This window comes from Canis lupus, chromosome 6 (assembly GCF_011100685.1).
Source record: "Canis lupus familiaris isolate Mischka breed German Shepherd chromosome 6, alternate assembly UU_Cfam_GSD_1.0, whole genome shotgun sequence".
NCBI lineage: Eukaryota > Metazoa > Chordata > Mammalia > Carnivora > Canidae > Canis > Canis lupus.
Window position 1 is genome coordinate 21,830,959 of NC_049227.1, and position 12,597 is coordinate 21,843,555.

The 12,597-nt window shown below is 42.2% G+C and overlaps 1 long non-coding RNA gene and 1 pseudogene across 1 annotated transcript in view; both read left to right on the forward strand.

Moving 5' to 3' along the window:
- Positions 1 to 256: 256 nt before the first annotated feature.
- The window catches only part of LOC111096274, a 34,459-nt gene continuing 22,118 nt past the window's right edge, over positions 257 to 12,597 (forward strand). Inside the window, exon 1 of the long non-coding RNA XR_005360794.1 lies at positions 257 to 534. This is a non-coding gene — a long non-coding RNA (uncharacterized LOC111096274). The remainder of the gene's footprint in view (positions 535 to 12,597) is intronic.
- On the forward strand, positions 2,967 to 3,582 carry LOC100686870 (annotated as a pseudogene).

Consider the following 12,597-nt stretch of genomic DNA (forward strand, 5'->3'; position numbering starts at 1 on the left):
CCCTGTCTCATGACCAGCATGCTTTGCATTTACGAAATTTAATTTTTCCTTAAAATTTGCTGGCTCTGCTCTTCTCCAAACCCCCATCTTAAACTTGCATCACAAGTTCCCCGGTAGACCTGAACAACTGTTTACTGCTCTGGAATTCACTGGGCCTCTGCATTCCACCCTAAGGACCCCTCCCTGTTGTCACAATTGTCTGAACTGGAGACACTCTCCCCACCCTCCCCACACTTCTCCAGCCTAGAGCTTTTGTGTCCTCAGGAGCCTCTAAAGAACAGTGTGCCTTCCATCTCTGCTTTTCCTTAGCTTTTTTTTTTTTTTTTAATAACAATAAGCATTGTCATAAATTGATGGTAATTAAACATTCACTATCTCAACAAGTGTTTGTGAGTCAGGAGCTTAGGAGTAGATGAGCTGTGTGATTCTGGCATGGAATCTTCTCATGAGGTCAGACCAAAGTATAGTCATCTGAAGGTTTGAGTGGGGGCTGGAGAATCCACTTCCAAGATAACTCCCTCACTCACATGGCTGGTAAGTTGGGGCTGGCTGTTGGTAAAGGTCTTAGCTCTTTGCCACACAGACCTTCACCTAAGGCTCCTTGGGAATTCTTTGACTTTCAAAATCTTCAGAAAGCTTTCTCTATTTTGGGAGTACCAAAAGTATTCTTTCTTGTCCACCACCATTATTCCTGAAGCAGAACCCAATGCTGCTTCCTCTGGACTGCTTCCTACACTTTTTCAAGTGAACTTGGTTGTGTAGGATGGTTCCTTTCTCTTTTATCAGGGTAGGGCTAACACTGTTTGTAGATGCAGGTGTCTTCTTCCTTTTTCTTCCTGCATTCCTATCATTTCTGTCTTGACTATAAATATAAAACCTGTTTGTCAAGCTGACTCTGTTCATCCTCAAATTTCTGATATTCTCCTTTCAAATTCTGACCATTTATCTCCAAAATACCAAAGTCTGAAGCCATTTTATTTCTTCATAGATGCTCTTTTTTAAAAAGTTGTATTTATTTATTCATGAGAGACAAGGAGAGAGGCAGAGATATAGACAGAGGGAGAAGCAGACTCCCCACAGGGAACTTGATGTGGGATTCGATCATCCCAGATCCTAGGATCACAACCTGAGCCAAAGGCAGCATTCAACTGCTGAGCCAGCCTGGAATCCCTCTTCATAGATGCTCTTAAGAAAACCTGGATTATAGAACAAATGGCTTTTTAAGTTCCTAAAAATCTCTTGGGTATGCAATAATTTTATTGAGTTGTCCTTCTACTTTACCTTAAGAAAACAACACATACCTTATAGAGTGAGATCCCCTTTCTTCCTTTTCTTCTTTCTTTTTCTTTAAAGATTTTTTTTATTTATTTAAGAGAGTACACAGTAGGAAGGAGGGACAGAGGGAGAGGGAGAAACAGACTCCCCACTGAGCAGAAAGCCCAATGTAGGACTCTATCCCAGAAATCTGGGATCATGACCTGAGCTGAAGGCAGAGGCTTAACTAACTGAGTTGCCCCTGCCACTTCTTCCTTTACTGTGCATAGATGTTTGAACCCAGTCTTGGGGCCCCTAACCCCATGGCCATTCTCTAGGCTTGGGAATGGCCAGCCCTGGGTGAGAAATACAATGAGAAAAATATGGTTATTGAATACCAGAGCATTTACCAACCCCAAATCTGCATGCTGGCTCCCATTGTTTTTTTTTAAATATTTTAATTAATTAATTAATTAATTAATTAATTAGACAGAGAGAGAGAGAGCACGCACAAGCAAGGGTAGCAGCAGAGGGAGGGGGGAGAAGCAGGACCCTGGATCAAGACCTGAGCTGAGGGCAAACACCTAACTGACTGAGCCACCCAGATCCCCCTGCCCTTTTATTTTTCTTTAAAAGATTTTATTTCAAATCTTTTTTTTTTTTTAAAGATTTTATTTATTTATTCATGAGAGAGAGGTAGAGACACAGGCAAAGTGAGAAGCAGGCTCCCTGTAAGAAGCCCGGTGTGGGACTCGATTCCGGATTCTGGGATCACTTCCTGAGCTGAAGGCAGATGTCCAACCTCTGAGCCACCCAGGAGTCCCTAAGAGATTTTATTTCAAAATAATCTCTGCACCCAACGTGAGGGTCAGACTTATAGCCCTGAAGTGGGGAGTCAAACGTTGTAGCGATTGAGCCAGCCAAGCGCCCCTCCCAGCCTGCTTTAAAGTGAATCTACCTTGGTCCTGTAAGTGAGTGAGATCTGGGCGCCTACCAATGTATGACTGAATTCCTTTTCAGTGCTGGATCTGTCATGGGGTGTGCCGCTGCCTGCTTGTACCAGCTCACAAGAGGAAATGGTTAAATCTTCAGGATTTTTGCAAGGCTGGCTGTTACAGCCTTTATTAAAAACTAAATTATATTAAATTAAAATTAAAAATTTAAATATAAATAGAATAAATTTATATACAATTAAATTATATAAACTTATGATTAACTGAATTATATATATGTATTTTCAAAGATTTTATTCATTTATTTTAGAGAGAGAGAGAGTATGAGCAGGGAGGGGTAGAAGGGGAAGGAGAAAGAATCTGAAGGAGGCCCCAGGCTCAGCATGGAGCCCCATGTCTGATTTGGTCCCATGACCCATGTGATCATGACCTGAGCTGAAATCAAAAGCCAGATACGTAACTGACTGAGCCACCCAGTCACCCCTAACTGAATTATATTTCATTTATTTATTTTTTTAAAGATTTTATATATTTATTTTAGAGAGAGAGAGCACAGGAGCAGTTGGAGGGAGGAACAGAGGGAGAAGGAGAGAGAATACCACAAGCAGACTCTGCCCTAATTGCAGAGCAGACGTGGGGCTTGACCTCCCAACCGTGAGATCATGACCTGAGCTGAAATCAGGAGTTGGATGCTCAACCGATTGAGCCACCCAGGAACCCCTGAATTATATTTTAAAAGAAAATAAATAGGTTTGAAACATGGTGGACGACATGGACCAGCAACAAACTACCAACACTGTGGAAGAGTCCCTGGATCTCATCAGGCTCAGCCTGGATGAGCAAATTTATGTGAAAATGAGAAATGACAGAGAGCTTCGAGGCAGATTACATGCTTATGATCAGCATTTAAATATGGTATTGGGAGATGGGGAAGAAGCTGTGACTACTATAGAAATTGATGAGGAAACATGAAGAGATATATAAATCAACAAAATGGAATAATCCAATGCTTTTGGTCCCGGGAGATGGTATTATACTAGTTGCCAATCCATTAAGAGTTGGCTGAAACAAAGAATTTATCGTGTATGGAATATAGGAGATGTAGTATGATTGCCTCTTTAAATGTAGAAGACATTCAAAAGAGAACCCTGTGTAAATTTCAATATTAAGAAATGACCAAGGATTCTTCTGAAATGAGTTAATTTGCAGATAACTCAAAAATTCTGAAGCTAAAGGGCATTTTAATTTTTTTCCAATCCTTCCAATAAATGTGATCACAGAAAAAGGTAATAAATACTCAAAATTTACTGCTTCCAGGGATCTCTGGGTGGCTCAGCAGTTTAGTGCCTGCCTTCAGCCCTGGACGTGATCCTGGAGTCCTGGGATCGAGTCCCACATCAAGCTCCCCGCATGGAGCCTGCTTCTCCCTCTGCCTGTATCTCTGCCTCTCTCTGTCTGTGTCTCTCATGAATCAATAAGTAAAATCTTTAAAAGAAAAAAACAACTTACTGCTTCCAGATAACTTTACATTTTGCTATTATCATGCTCTCGAAGTATATAAATAACATTTCTATGTGTATATTTTATATACAACACACACAGTATATATTATTTGGCATATATTCACATAAATATTGTGGAAATATAAGATGGGGTACTATGGAGCATCTCTTGCAACTGCCAACTGTGAATTCAGTGACATTGTATTGATCACTTGAAATCAGCTGCAGTGGAGTAGTCATGCTATGGAAATCAGCCAACTCTTCAAATTAGAGGTTGTTTTATTGTTTTGTTTATTAAATGTCTAGACTTTAGAAGGTTATAGAGAAAATTTTAATAATGCAGATTAAACATAAAAGTGTATTGTTATGGGGGCGCCTGGGTGGCTCAGTGGTTGAGCGTCTGCTTCGGCTCAGGGCATGATCCTGGTCTCCCGGACCGAGTCCCACATCAGAGTCCCTGCAGGGAGCCTGCTTCTCCCTCTGCCTATGTCTCTGCCTCTCTGTGTCTCTCATGAATAAATAAATAAAATCTTTATTTTAAAAAAGTGTATTGTTATATTTGTAGCAGTTACACTGTGAATAACACAAAATATTGTGACATCATGATTGAATTGTAACCACAGGTTGGCCACAGATACAAGAGAAGTATTCCAAAAGAATGAAATGCACAGTAAAGAAAACAATCAATGGAGGGAAAGGCAACTTACAAAATGGGAGAAAATACTTGCAAACCTTATATTTGATAAGGGGTTAATATTCCAAATATATAAGGAACTCCTAAAGCTCCAGAACAAAATCACTAATAACCTGATTTTAAAATGGGCTAAGACCTTGAACAGACATTTTTCCCAAGACATAAGAAATGGCCAGTAGGCATATGAAAAATTGTTCAACATCATTAATAATTAGGGAATGCAAATCAAAACCACAATGAGTTATCAGCTTACACCTATTACAAAAAAAATTGAAAGACATTGGTGAGGAGGTGGAAAAATTGTAACTTCTGTACAGTGTTGTTGGGAATGTAAAATGGTTCAGCTGCTATGGAAAACAGTATGGACGTATCTCAAAAAATTAAAAATAGAACCACCATATGATTCAGCGGTCCAATTTCTGGTATTTATCCCAAAGAAGTGAAATCAGGAGCTTGAAGAGATATTAGCACTTCCATGTTCACTGCAGCACTGTTCACAATAACCCAGATGTGGAAAAAGCCTGAATGCCCATCACTGGATGACTGGACAAAAAAAAAAAAAAAAAAAAAAAGATGGTATATACATTCAACGGAGTATTATTCAGCCTTAAAAAGAAGGATATCCTACTATATGCAACAATGCAATATATAAATCCTGTTACACCCTGTTATGGGAACCTGGAAGATATTATGCGAAGTGAAATAAACTGGTCCAGGACTGCGTGATTCCACTTATATGAGACATCTACAACAGTCAAACTTCAAAGAAGCAAAGAATAGAATTGTGGTTGCCGGCAGCTGGAGAAAAGGGGAAATGGGGAATTCTTAATCAACAGGTATAAAATTTCACTTATGCAATATGAAAAATGTTCTAGAGGTCTGCCGTACAGCATTGTGCCTCTAGACAAAGATGTCATGTGGTACGCTTAACAATCCGTTAAGAGGGCAGATCTCATGTTGAATGTTTTTACCGCAACTGAATTTTATTTTATTTTATTTTATTTTTTTTCACAACCGAATTTTAAAAAGAAACCATTGGCTATGGGTCATTTTCAATGAAGATGTCTTATTATTATTATTTGCAAAGCATGTGATGCACATTCTTTAGACCAGTAAAATTTATAATAGACTTAGGTTTGTAATGCATGCATTCCCTCACTCCCTTTTCCCCTGACCCCTGACCTAAGCTGGTTGTTAAGCATTTAGCAGCATTGCTGAACCTGGCTGTCCAAACAGGATTTTGGCAAAAAGGGTGCTGCTGTGTGGTACCAGCTTAGTCTCTGCCAAGCTCAGATTCCTACCTCGTGAAGGCCCTGTCCTGCGGCAGGAACTGTGCTTCTTCCACCTGGGGCTTTGCCCAGAAGTGCAGTTTGGCTCTCACAGTGAGGCATCCTTCAAGGAGCTGGCCACCCACATCCCTGCCTCCTGCACACACTCGCTTCCCTCTGCCAAATCACCAGATGTGAGACGTGTCTCAGCACAGGAAAGAAACGGGTAAAGATGGCCAGGATCCTGAGCCCTTAAGTCTCAGCCTCCTGCTGTCCCTGTTCTGTCAAGGGAGCTGTGTCCAGACAAAACCATGGGTTTTTGTTTTGCTTTAAAGATTTTTATTTATTTATTCATGACAGACACAGAGAGAGAGAGAGAGAGAGAGAGAGAGGCAGAGACACAGGCAGAGGGAGAAGCAGGCTCCATGCGGGGAGCCTGATGTGGGACTCGATCCCGGGTCTCCAGGATCACACCTCGGGCTGAAGGCAGCGCTAAACCACCATGGCTGCCCTGTTTTTGTTCTTTCTCTAAGAAATGTTTCTTTTTTTTTTTTTTTTTTTTTTTTTTTTTTTTTTTTTTTTTTTTTTTTTTAGAAATGTTTCTTTGTGTGCGGCCTCCAGCCACCTCCTGTAGAACCACCTGGTACACATGTATGTTCCTGGACCCTACCTGGGCCTGCTGGGTTATAATCTCTGGGGACAGAGTCTGCAATTTTAAACTGCTCTACTTATTCATTCACCTCCTAGGGGTCTACTGTCTGCCAGGCACTGTTCTAGGCTCTGGATATGCCAGGGAACAAAACAGGCAAAAATCCTTGTTTGCATGGATGTTATAGCTAACAGGGAAACACGAGATTAGACACGATAGTTAAGTAAAATATATAGCATACTCGATAGTCAGAAGTGTTAGGGAGAAAAATCAAGCCAGGAAAGAGGGTAGGAAGTATGAAGGTGAAGTTTGAGTAAAGACCTGAAGAGAAATCTCACGAATATCTGGGGGGAAAAGTGCACCAGGCAGAGGGAACAGAAGATACAACAGCTCTGAGGAAGCACTTGGCTTGGAGTGACACAGGAAGAGGAGGAGGCCAACGTGGCTGGAGATTCTCCAGAGAAGTCTTCTGCAGGGTAAAATGGAGAACTCCCGCTGTGAGCAAATGCCATTAACTTTTTCATGTAAAGTCTGCCAGGCTTGGCACACTGACACTTCCAGAATCTTCCTCCAGTTCATTTGTTTCTTTCTTTCACCAAGCTTTTATTGAGTCCCTAGGAGGGGCCTATGAGGTTACGAGGCTGAAATTCCTTCACTTGTAACTATTTTCCTGTTTTTTGTTTTTTTTTTTTTGCCTGCGATTAAACTCTGTGCCCTCAACTGGACTTCATTCTTCAGCTCCTTGAGCCTCACACCATCCTCAAAACTCCCTTTTGTTACCCTTTGTTCTCTGCTCTCGGCCACAGGGGAATAGTAGTTCCCTAACCTGGGCCCAGCTCCCAGAACCTCTGTCCCAGTGAAAGGTGTGGATCCCTCATTGGCCTGCAAGGCATGCTGGGAGATCAAGTTTAGTCTTGGCTGTACTGAGTTCAAGTAGGAGGATGTTCGCAGGAGGTCACTGGGTTGATAGGGGTAGGGGCCAGAAGGGAGGCAGGAATGGAAATACTGATTGAAGTCACTGGTGAACATTTGTTAAAATGCTTTACATAGCTGATGATTCTCAACCCTGACTGCACATTAAAAGCACCTGGAGGGCTTTTAGGGGCACCAGACTGGCTCAGTGGCTAGAGCATGGGACTCTTGAACTCAGGGTTGTGAGTTTGAGCCCCACATTGCACGCAGAGATTACTTAAAGAAATAAACTTCAAGAAAAAAAAAGCACCTGGAGGGTTTTTAAAAAATACAGATACAAGGATCCTACTCCAGGCCAATTAATATTGAATCTCTGGGGGTGAAGCCCAGGCGTTTGTATATTTTAAAAGCTCCTGAGTGATGACATTGTGCAGCCAGGGTTGAGAACCACTGTGATAAGTAACGAGGTAGATCGGGGATTCTCAGCCTTGGCTGCACGTCAGAGCAACGTAGGGGGTTTCAGAAAAAGTATTGCTGCCTGGAGCCACCTGTAGAGAGAGACTTGGTCTGGGTACAGCTGGGGAGTTATTTATTTTTATTTATTTATTTTTCCCCAAAGGATTTTATTTATTTGTTTGACAGAGGGAGAGCACAAGCAGGGGGAGTGGCAGGCAGGGGGAGCAGGAGAAGCAGGATCCCCACTGAGCAGGGAGCCCACTGAGGGACTCAATCCCAGGACCCTGGGATCATGACCTGAGCTGAAGACAGAGACTTAACCGGCTGAGCCACCCAGGCACCTTGGGCCCAGGGATTTAAAAAAGCTCTTCAGGTGACGTAGGCAAGGTTGAGAACCACTGAGCTAGGTGTTGCACACCTTGGGGCAGAGGATTACAAAGATGAGCCAGAAATCTTGCTCACTTCAAGAATCTCACTGTGTCAGAGAAGACACCGCAAACCAAAAGTTTGCGACTGTACCGGAAAATTCCAGTTGACATCCGGTTGCTCCACAACCTTGCCAACACTCACTATTGTCTATATTTTAAATCTTTTTTTTTTTTTTTTTTTTTAATGAGAGAGAGAAAAAAAGCGTGAGCAAGGAGGGCAGAGGGAAAAGGAGAGAGAATCCCAAGCAGGCTCCACACTCTGAGCGTAGCCCCACATGGAACCCGATTCACCACCCCAGGATCATGACCTGAGCCGAAATCAAGAGTCTGACATTTAACCTGCTAAGGCACCCAGGCACCCCTATGTTTTAAATTTTAGGTCTTCCAATCGATATACAGTAGCATCTCACTTGCATAAATCATAAATTGGATCATACTTCTTCCCTGCTCCACTGTCTGCATTTCTCTGCTGCTTTTGGACAAAGCTCAGAGCTGCCACCATGACTTGGAAAAGTTACTTTCTGAGTCCCTGTTCACCTCTGAGACTCAGAGGTAGTCCATGCTCTAGCCACACTGAACTACTTCTAGCAACTTCAATGCACTATGTTTTCCTCACTTTGGCATTTCTCTGTGTGCTAGTATCTTTACCTAGAACATTCCTCTCCCTTCTTTCATTGGATCAGTCTCTGTTTTCTTGTCCTTAACTAAGAGGCCAATTACTCCAGATGCCACTGACCACCTCTTCCCACTGCTAGACTCGGTCCTAACTTCCCTGGAATACTCCATTCCCCCCTCTCCTTCTACCCAGTCTCCTCACCTCCAGCCTGATGCATCTCCTTCTAGCCGTTTCCAAACAGGGGTAGATTTCAATGTCCCCTTCCATAATTGGCAGCTCTCGTCACCAAGAAACAGAGTTCTGTGCTCCCTCGTATACTCATCCATATAAGGAAAATATTATTCTGTCCATTCTACAGACAAGGAAACTGAGCCCAAGATCACGTGGCTTGTAAGTGACTCGAGTTCTGCCTCTACCCCCCCCCCCCCAAGCTCCTTGCACTAGGCTGTGGGAATCTGGCTGCCATGGATTTGCCCATCTTTAGCTTTGCTTGCCCTGGACTCTTTTCTGACTGAGACCATTGCTTCCTTTCTGAGACCAACTACTCCTGCTCCCATTCCAACAATATGGTTTTAATGGGGATTGCCAGTCGCAACACGGCCTGCCCTTTGGCTTCAGGGCATCAGATCTGAGAAAATCCGAGCCTTCCTTGCAATTTTCTGAATTAAAACTACAAGATGTTGGGCGAAGATGACGAGGCATGGGCTTGGCCACTACAAATTGCCATGTTTTCAGATTCATGGAGAAAACAGGTCTGGAAAAAAGAAAGTACCACCCAATTGGTTGTGTGTGTGTTGGGGATATGGGGGGGGGGTGGCAGTGAGGGTGGGGATGGGTAGGCAGTCATGTGCTCAATAGGAGCAGGGGGTAGGTGAGGCCCCACTTTTATTCTCCTTGAAGGCAGCTGCATCCCTAATCTTCACAAGGTTTAGTTACTTTGGTCAATAAATTCCCCACTTTGCCTCAGTTAGCTGAAACTAGGTCACTTGCAACAATTTAAAGAACCCTCATAATATACAAGCCTTGGAGGAATTAATCAAAGGGGGGAGGATTAAGGGCAGTAGGTAAAACTGGCCCCTTTGAGCGGCTGTAGGAGGGTGGGGGCTGGACAGAGGGAGGGTCTGTTGGTGACAGAGGTGAGAACATGGTCTATGCCCCTGGCTCCTTCTGTAAAGTGAAAGTCCTCAGCCCCCAATTCAACTTGACTGCAAAGGCATTTAGGGCTTAGGGGAGAAATGAAAATGTATTATTCTACATCAGAGGAAAAAAAGTGTCTAACAGGTTGTGAATAATTCAGATTTAATTACTAGGAAAATGCCTTCCTTTTCTTTTTTCTTTTTATTCCATCCCTTGCCTGATGCTTAGGCAGCAGGTTTGGGAGATATTTTGTTCTAGAAATTCCACTTGAGAAATAGTTAGCCAAATCCTCAGCTTTTCTTCTTGCTGGGTGTGAAAACAGGGGTGTTTGGGATGTGGGCAGGAAGGAGCAGGGGGCTATGCCCAGCTCTTCCTACTGGATGCTGCCAGACTTGGTGCCCACTTTGGGGGTCTTCCTCTAATGCCTGGTACTGCTGAGCTTGTGGGTTATAGATTAGAATGTACAGGTGTGAGATGCTCCCAACCATGCAGATGGGTGCCATTACAATTTTGTGGTATTACGTCTCAGACAGGGCCTTACCACTGCTCGGCAATCCTATTATATGCCTGCCACTGATTTCAAACCTCATTACTCACTTCAAGCCTTCAATAATCACTATCCCATCCCCATCCTCCCCTCCTCTCCAGAAGATGAATTTTTTTAAATAACAGCTTTATTGAGATATAATTCACATGCCATAAAAATTCAACCCTTCAGATTGTATCATTCAATGATTTTTTATTATATTCATGAAGTTGGACAATCATTACCACTCTCCAGTTTTAGAACATTTATATCACTCCAAAAAGAAGGCCCATACCCATTAGCAAGTACTCCTCATTCCCCACCCCCTCCACCCCCCGCCCCTCCAGTCCCTGGCAACCACTAATCTAATTTTTCTATCTATTAGTTCGATGGGATTTGTCTATCCTGGATGTTTCATATAAATGGAATCACACAGTATGTGGTCTTTGTGACCAGCTTCTTTCACTAGAATGATGTTTCTCCACTGATCCATGTCATAGCATGTGTCAGTACAAGAAGTGGAACTGTCTCTATTTGTAGATAACATGATCTCATATATAGAAAATTCCTAGAAACATGCAAAACACTATTAGAACTAATGAACAAATAAAGCAACATTGCAGAATGTAAGAGTAATATATAAAAACAATTATAAAGGGGATCCCTGGGTGGCTCAGCAGTTTCACGCCTGCCTTTGGCCCAGGGCGTGATCCTGGAGTCCGGGATCGAGTCCTGCATCGGGCTCCTGGCATGGAGCCTGCTTCTCCCTCTGCCTGTATCTCTGCCTCTCTCTGACTTCATTCTTTTGCATGTGGCTATCCAGTTGTTGCAGCACCATTTGTTGAAAGACTATTCTTTCTGTAGTGCCTGGCTGGCTCAGTTGGTGGAGTATATGATTCTGGATCTTGGGATTGTCAGTTTGGGCCCCCACTGGGTGTAGAGATGACTTAAAAATAAAACAAGAAAGACTATTCTTTCTTAATTGAGTTGTCCTGATGTCCTTGTCAAAAATCAATTGACTGTAAATGTAAGGGCTTATCATTAGCCCTTTTGAATTCTATTTCATTGATCTATATGTTTACCTCCTTGCTCGTACCACATTGCCTTCATAGTGTAACTTTGAAGTGTGTTTGGAAATCAGGAGGTATGAGTCTTCTAACTTTGTTCTTTTTCGAGATTGTTCTGGCTATTCTGAGTTCCTTGATTCTCTGTATGATTTTTAGGGTTAGCCTGTCAATTTTCGCAAAATCTTGGATTTTGATAGGGATTGTGCTGAATCTGTAAATCAGTTTGGGGATTATTGTCATCTTAACAATATTAAGTCTTCTGATTCATGAATATGGGCTATCTTTTTGTTTCTCTAGGTCTTCCTTAATTCTTTCAACAATGTTCTTCAGTAATCAGTGTACAAATCTTGCACTTCTCTCATTGAACTTATTCCGACTATTTAATTCTTTTTGATGCTCTCTCTCTTTTTTAGATTTTATTTATTTATTCATGAAAGAGAGAGAGGCAGAGACATAGGCAGAGGGAGAAGCAGACTTCCTGCGGCACTTGATTCCAGGACCCCAGGATCACAATCTGAGCTAAAGGCAGATGCTTAGCCATTGAGCTACCCATGTACCCCTCTTTTTGATGCTCTTATAAGTGTAATGGTTTTCATAATTTCATTTTTGGATTGTTCATTGCTACTGTATAGAAATATAACAGGTTTTTTATAATTGTTTTTTTTAAGATTTATTTTTATTTATTTATGATAGACAGAGAGAGAGAGACAGAGAGAGAAAGAGGCAGAGATACAGGCAGAGGGAGAAGCAGGCTCCATGCCAGGAGCCCGACGCGGGACTCGATTCCGGGCTCCAGGATCACGCCCTGGGCCAAAGGCAGGCGCGAAACTGCTGAGCCACACAGGAATCCCCTTTATAATTGTTTTTATATATTACTCTTACATTCTGCAATGTTGCTTTATTTGTTCATTAGTTCTAATAGTGTTTTGCATATTTCTAGGACTTTTCTATTCTATATATGAGATCATGTTATCTACAAATAGAGACAGTTCCACTTCTTGCTTTCCAGTCCAGCTTTCTTTTGTTTCTTTTTCTTGTCTAATTGCCCTAGCAGAAAAGTTTTAAAATGGTTTAACATAGTTGTTTTGGGGCATATCATGAGCTTTGGAATCAGTCATATCTGGTTACAATTTCC